This window comes from Abrus precatorius, unplaced genomic scaffold (genome assembly GCF_003935025.1).
Source record: "Abrus precatorius isolate BTA unplaced genomic scaffold, Abrus_2018 Scaffold6, whole genome shotgun sequence".
NCBI lineage: Eukaryota > Viridiplantae > Streptophyta > Magnoliopsida > Fabales > Fabaceae > Abrus > Abrus precatorius.
In genome coordinates this window covers 10,666,487-10,673,456 of record NW_020874406.1, presented here as the reverse complement: position 1 = coordinate 10,673,456, position 6,970 = coordinate 10,666,487, and the positions used below count along the sequence as shown (strand labels likewise).

General features: G+C 31.1%; 1 pseudogene; it reads left to right on the top strand.

Moving 5' to 3' along the window:
* The first annotated feature begins 3,671 nt into the window (after positions 1-3,671).
* LOC113870157 lies at positions 3,672-6,369 on the top strand (annotated as a pseudogene).
* The last annotated feature ends 601 nt before the right edge of the window (positions 6,370-6,970 follow it).

Sequence of the window (6,970 nt, the reverse complement as noted above, 5' to 3'; positions counted from 1 at the left end):
ACATATTGACGGAGAATTATTATTATGATTAGAAATTGATTTTGATGTGTATGCTGAGTTATATTCATTTAGATGTAATTTTAAGTAGTCAAAGCAAGAGAGAATATACAACTTCGAATCCCTACTCAAATAATTTCTCTATAATTTTTTCCTACCTTTTAACTCAAATAATGTTTTCCTATCTTTTGCTGTTTATTCCTAGGATTTTGTCGTGCGCGTATGTATATATATTTATACTTGTTATATAAATTTTGAAACTACATGCAATGCCATGTAAATGATTATTAATAACTTGCTTCGTACCATTGTTTATTACTTGTTAACCAAGTGAGGAGTAACTTGTGTATCTGGTTCCATTTGTTTTCTTATATAGTTTATATTTATGTATAGCCGTTACTATTCTTTTGCATTATAGCTATTATTATTCTATTGTATTACCATAAACAGGATAGAATCAACTATTAATAATATAGATTAGAGTCACCTAATAATAGTCTAGAAATCCCTGTAATTTAACTTAAATTTCAACATAATATTTTCTGTACCTACCTTTTTATATTGAATGAAAACTCAGGCAATAGATACCTTTATAATTGACATATAGTGTATATTAAAAAGAAAATTAAAATAAACGGCATTGTAACCTTTAGTATGCCTGTCTACCTTGTCTGTGTAAGGAGTTGCTATATTGAGGATGTTATAAGACTTTCTTAAAGTTAATCTCACTCTCACCTAAAAGTAGAGAAGGTCTTCATAATTCGATTAGAACAAATAGATATGGATTAGACTAGAGAAAATATAGTAGGGTTTTCCAAGTTCAGGTACCATATGTACTTGTGTTCCTTTTTACAATTTGGGGTATCTGACTATGTACTGAATGTCATGATTAATTGTTTGATTTAAAATAAGGTTGTAGGATGCACATACGTAATCATTTTTGCTTGTACTACCTAACAAGATTGAATAAAAGGCTGCTGCATCTCCCATTTGGTATTCTTATATAGATTTTATCAAACACATGACAATTCTAGCGTTGATTTTGCAATCTCTTATTGACACTGTTTCGATCTATACGGAAATTTTTATACAGCGCACCGCACATACTTAAAATATGTTTAGAGGGTTATAAGATACGATAATGAAGTTGTTATCCTAATTTATTTCATTAATTAATATATATTATATAACATGAACATATTATATATGTTCATTGTTCAAGTGACTAGAATTTTTTTTATATATATTCGTATATTTGTTTCAACTTAAACATTATGAAGTATCTATATATATTCTACGTTTGCGGCATGTTTCATTTCATTTAGCTACGAATATACAGAAGCTGGATCTGGAACAAGACATCGTGTGTAAATTAATGTTTTAATATGGATTCGTTGAATCTGGGGTCCCACAAATGGACTGTTTATGTAGTTTTGCGTGCATTGGTTTGCATGACACGAAACATAAATAGGTTTCTTCTCCAAATGGGCCATGAAAAGTGAGCTTCACACTCACTAAATAATTGCCACGTGGAACCTACCCTTGCTGGTAGTTTAAGTTCGTTGCTGTTTATGACGTGTTCCCTTATTAGTCTTTGCCATATATATATATATATATATATATATAATTTTATTTTACTTGCTGAGATAAAGGATCTGGGAAGACAAATTTTAGATGAATGCAAAGGATTGCCCCTTGCTATTTCTGCTTTGGCCAGCAACTTGAAAGGTAACAAGGAAGCTAATTGGAAGGTTGCTTTGGATAGATTGAGAAGATCCATTTCCGTGAATATTGAAAAGGGTTTGCAAAACCTTACAATTGCTTGCGTGTGAGTTGCGATAATTTAGACACTGAAGAAGCCAAGTCACTCTTCTTGTTGTGTTCTGTGTTCCCTGATGACTATGAAATCCCTGTTGAAAAATTAATCAGATTTGCAATAGGATTGGGTCTAGCTGGAGAACATCAATCTTTTGAAAAGGCAAGGGATGAAGTGAATGTTGCTAAGGATAAGCTTATAAGTTTTTGTTTGTTGTTAGATGCTGCTGGGGGAAAACGTGTAAAAATGCATGACTTAATTCGTGATGTAGCCATTGGATAGCAAGCGAAGAGAATAAAATGGTCAAGTTTGTGGTGCAAAAGAATGTGACATTAGAATGCAGCTCAGTAAGATAACTGTGGTGCGCAGAATTTCCACATAAACTTGACTGTTCTAATCTTGAGTTTCTATCGCTACTGCTAGAAATAAAACTGATATAGTTTTTAAAAAAATTAGCTGAGTTGTCATTATACAGATAAGATGTTTTAGCATATCAAAGTTTATTACATGTAGCTGTCTACCTCTTTATATAGCTCAGCCTTTTTCTCTTTGTAATATAATTTTATATTCAATAATATCTCTAAAAAATTTTCTTTCTCACTAGTGCAAAAAACATTTTTTACAACAAAATTTTACATCAATTTTTTGTGAAACAAGATAAAGATGCAGTGACATTTTTAAAATTTTTGTAAACTTTTCTACATCGGTTGTCAAAAGAATTAATGTAAAAAGTATTTTCTATATCGATTGTAAAAATAACTGGTGTAAAAAAAATATGGTAGCATTTTTTAAATTTATGCAAACTTTTCTACATCGGTTATTTTTACAACCAATGTAAAATGTGTATTCTACATCGGTTGTTTCTGGAAACTGATGTAGAATCAATTCAAATTTCAAATTTTTATATACACGACAGCAAAATAACATAAATTGAAGACTTGAACACAGATTTTTCTTAAGTTTCTAAAACTTCTGCTATATTAGCTAGTAGACAACAAACATGCAAAGGTTTTCCAGATACATCTATTATTTTAATTTCTTTCATTTTTTTTTGTTGTTTCACTTTTTGTTGTTTCTTCTTCTTTATTAAACGATTTGATGAACATTGCATCTTCTTTATATTTCAGATTCAAACAAAGATGAACATTAATGAAACACGATGAACACAATCAACACGACAAACACGACAAACATGAAGAACTTGAAGAACACAACAAACACCATAAACACTAACGTTTATGGATTTTAATTTAACTTAGGAAAATATATTGATAATATCAACGCGAATGTTAAAAGTCAGAGAAGAGAAATATTGACGCCATTGATGAAAATGAACATTAAGAACATTTTTTACATCGGTTATTATAAACAACTGATGTAAAAAGTGACACTTTTTACATCGGTTTTTAACAACTGATGTAAAAAGACTTGAACTTTCTACATCACCTATATCTAGATCGGATATGGAACCGATGTAAAAAGCTTCTTTTAACTAATGTAAAAAACTTTTTTTTCTCTAGTGTCTCTTCTTTCCATGTTCTCTCAAAAGGAGAACTAATTCCTTATATGGTATTAGTTATACCACGATCTTATATCTTTTTCAATAGCTTCCACATAAATACCATTCCATCCTTATACCTTCTCAAATGTGGTTTTATCCAAATTAACAATGATAATTTTCTCACCTGGATGCAATATGCAAAGCGACGATTATGGGATTTCGTTTGTAAAAACACATTGATGGAGCAGAATCAATTCCTAAAAAATTATTGACACCAAATGAAAGGGTTTAGCGAATGTTGTGTTTGAAAATTATGAGCAACAAGACAATATGTTGAAATCTTGGTTGCTTGAATCTATGGATTCACAATTTAAGATCTGCATGGTTGGATGCGTTTGGTCATATCAAATCTGGCATGTTTTGAAGGTGTATTTTGCATCTCAAACGAAAGCTTGTGTCAAGCAGTTGAAAATTCAACTTTGCAACATCAAGAAAAGTGGACCGATCACCGAGTATCTTGTACAAGTGAAATACATCATCGTGACTCTTGTTGTAATTGGATCATTGTTGTCGGTTGAAGATCACATCGACGCGATCTTTGATGGTCTTGGCGAAGATTATGATGGATTCATTGTTTTGTGTATCACACAAACTGAAGCATACACTATTGTTGAGATTGAAGCACTGTTGATGCATCAAGAGGAACGTCATGAGAGGCATAAGCAACTTGAGTTGTCCACTCTTCAAGCAAATGTTGCTTAAAATCAAAATAAGAAAGGCAATCTTGTGACCAATTGCGAACATAGACGTGGTCAGAACCGTGGAAGACGCAGATCTAGCGGCTCGAATCAAAATAGCTTTGGTGAAGGTCATGGATAGAGAACTCAGTGTCAGTTGTGTGGAAAATTGGGACATTTTGCTGACAATTTCTGGTTTTACTTTGATGAAAATCTACCAGATCCTAAGTCCACTCAGAACAACACATTTGATGCTACTGTGAAAGAACCTATCAATCAAGCTATGATAGCAGCCTTCGGAACTCAATCTTCTCTAGATGACACTTGGTATCTAGATAAACGGGCAACCAGGGACGAATTCAATAGTATTGAAGTGGGGGCAATTGCCCCCACTATGTTTTGACTTTTATGTACATATATATATATATATATATATATATATATATAATATTTTATTGCTCCCTCTAATATTTTATTTGCCCCCACACTGTCACAGAAACATACATCAATCACTTTTTATTACATTGAAGAATTGCCTCCAAATTTTACTAAAATTACTTTAATGTCACTCAATTTTATATCTCATAAAACTTCTCCAACAAGCCAACTAAGTACACATAACAAAACTCACTTTTTTGTATCTGACGTGCGCGTGCCTCACTTTCTAATCCTTTCACTTCAATTGCTTTTTCTCAAATGTTAATAAGATTTCTTCCTTTTCATATAGGACGCAACAAGTCAGCAACATAATAACTCTTATTCTCTTAAGTTCTATGGATTTTTTTAGTTTTAAAGCTTCAGTTTTAGATAAACAAATTTCTATCCAAGAAGCTGTGAGTTGTTCAACAGTTGTTCCATTGCATTTGTTACTTTTTTATCATTATATTATTTGCATATTTGATTTTTTCTATTTTATTAGTGAATTACTTGTATTAATTTATTTATTATTGTTATTTTTATGTAAAATATTATCATCTTTATTGTTGATTTTAATTTTATGAACATGAAATTAATTATAATTATATTCATTTTATTTCTAGCAACGGAAACATTTTTCAAAAGAAAATCAACATCAAAACAATCATCTTCTCCTCAAGCACTTGATGAATGTAGAAGTAGAATATTGAGTCCAACCAATAAAAAAGATTTTTAAAATTCGATTTGGAAAAACTTCCTAATGATCTTGGTTTGATGCCAAAAATGTCAGATTATTATCCAAATTATAGAGATGAAATTAGGAGATATTATTTGCAAAAGGGTCTTTGTTAACCAAAAGAGATTAATTTTCTACAAAGACAATTTGGGGATACTGTTCGTAAATTTAATTAAGATTGGTATTTAAAATATGGCAATTAGTTAGAATATAGTCAAAACGAAGATGCGGCATATTGCTTATGTTGTTATGTTATGAGATCACATGTTAGAGAATATAAAGGTAGTGGTGATGCAATTATAATAGAAGGTTTTACAAATTGAAAAAAAAGTGATAGGTTTCAAGTTCATGTAGGAGGCCTAACTAGTTCTCATAATCAAGCATGGAGAAACTGTGAAGCTCTAATGAAACAAAAGCAACACATTGATGTTGCCATATGTAAATAGTCCTATCAAATTGAAGAGGAATACTGAATTTATTTGATTGCAATAGTTGATTGCATTCGATTTTTATTGTGCCAAGGGTTGGCTTTTCGTGGTAATGATGAGTCAATGTCTTCATGTAATAAAGGAAATTTTCTTGAACTTCTGGATTTTCTTGCTAACCACAATAAAGCTATTCATAAAGTTTTGAAGAATGCTCATGGAAATCTTAAGTTAACAGCTCCTACAATACAAAAGATATTGTTAGAGCTGCTGCTAGTAAAACCACTAAAGTTATACTTGAAGATCTAGGAGATAATTTATTTGCTATTTTGATTGATGAATCTCGAGATATTTTTATTAAGGAACAAATGGTTGTGGCTTTACGTTGTGTGAATAAGAAAGGGCAAGTTGTGAAGCATTTTCTTGGTCTTGTTCATGTTTCTAATACTAATGCTTTATCATTACAATCAACTTTGGAGTCACTATTTACAAAATATGGGCTATGCTTGTCAAGGTTACGTGGACAAGGATATGATGGAGCAAGTAATATGCAAGGTGAATTCAATGGTCTCAAAAGCTTGATATTGAGGGAGAATTGTTCTGCATTCTATATTCATTATTTTGCTCATCAACTCCAGTTAGCCCTTGTTATGGTAGCAAAAAAGCATGTTAAAATTGCATTGTTTTTTAATATAGTTGCTAATTTGTCTAATGTTGTTGGAGCATCATGTAAGCGTTGAAATATTCTTCGTGAAAGTCAAATTACAAAGGTGAAAGAAGCATTCGAAAAAGGAGAAATCTCTAGTGGACGTGGCTTGAATTAAGAAACTACAATCAAGAAAGCAGGGGATACTAGATGGAGCTCACATTATGGTACATTACTTAATCTAGTTTCTTTGTTCTCTTCTATAATTGATGTGCTTGAAATGGTTGAGGAAGATGGCATTAGTTTAGATCAAAAAGCTGAAGCATGTGGTTTATTGAATTCTATGCAATCTTTTGCATTTATTTTCATCTTGCACTTGATGAAAAATAGTCTAGGAATTACTTATGAGTTATTTCAAGCATTACAAAGAAGTGATCAAGAAATAAAATGCTATGAAATTAGTTATAGTGTCCAATCAGAGGTTACAAGCTATGCGGGATGATAGTTGGCATTCTTTGCTCATTGATGTTTCATTATTTTGTGAAAAGCACAATGTTGTCATTCTAAATATGAGTGATACCTTTCAAATAAAAGGAAGGTCAAGGCTATAACACCTTAATTTTAATTTCAATTTAATAATAATTTTGAAAATTAGAATAACCAATTTTTTTTCAATAAAATACTTCGAAACAAGG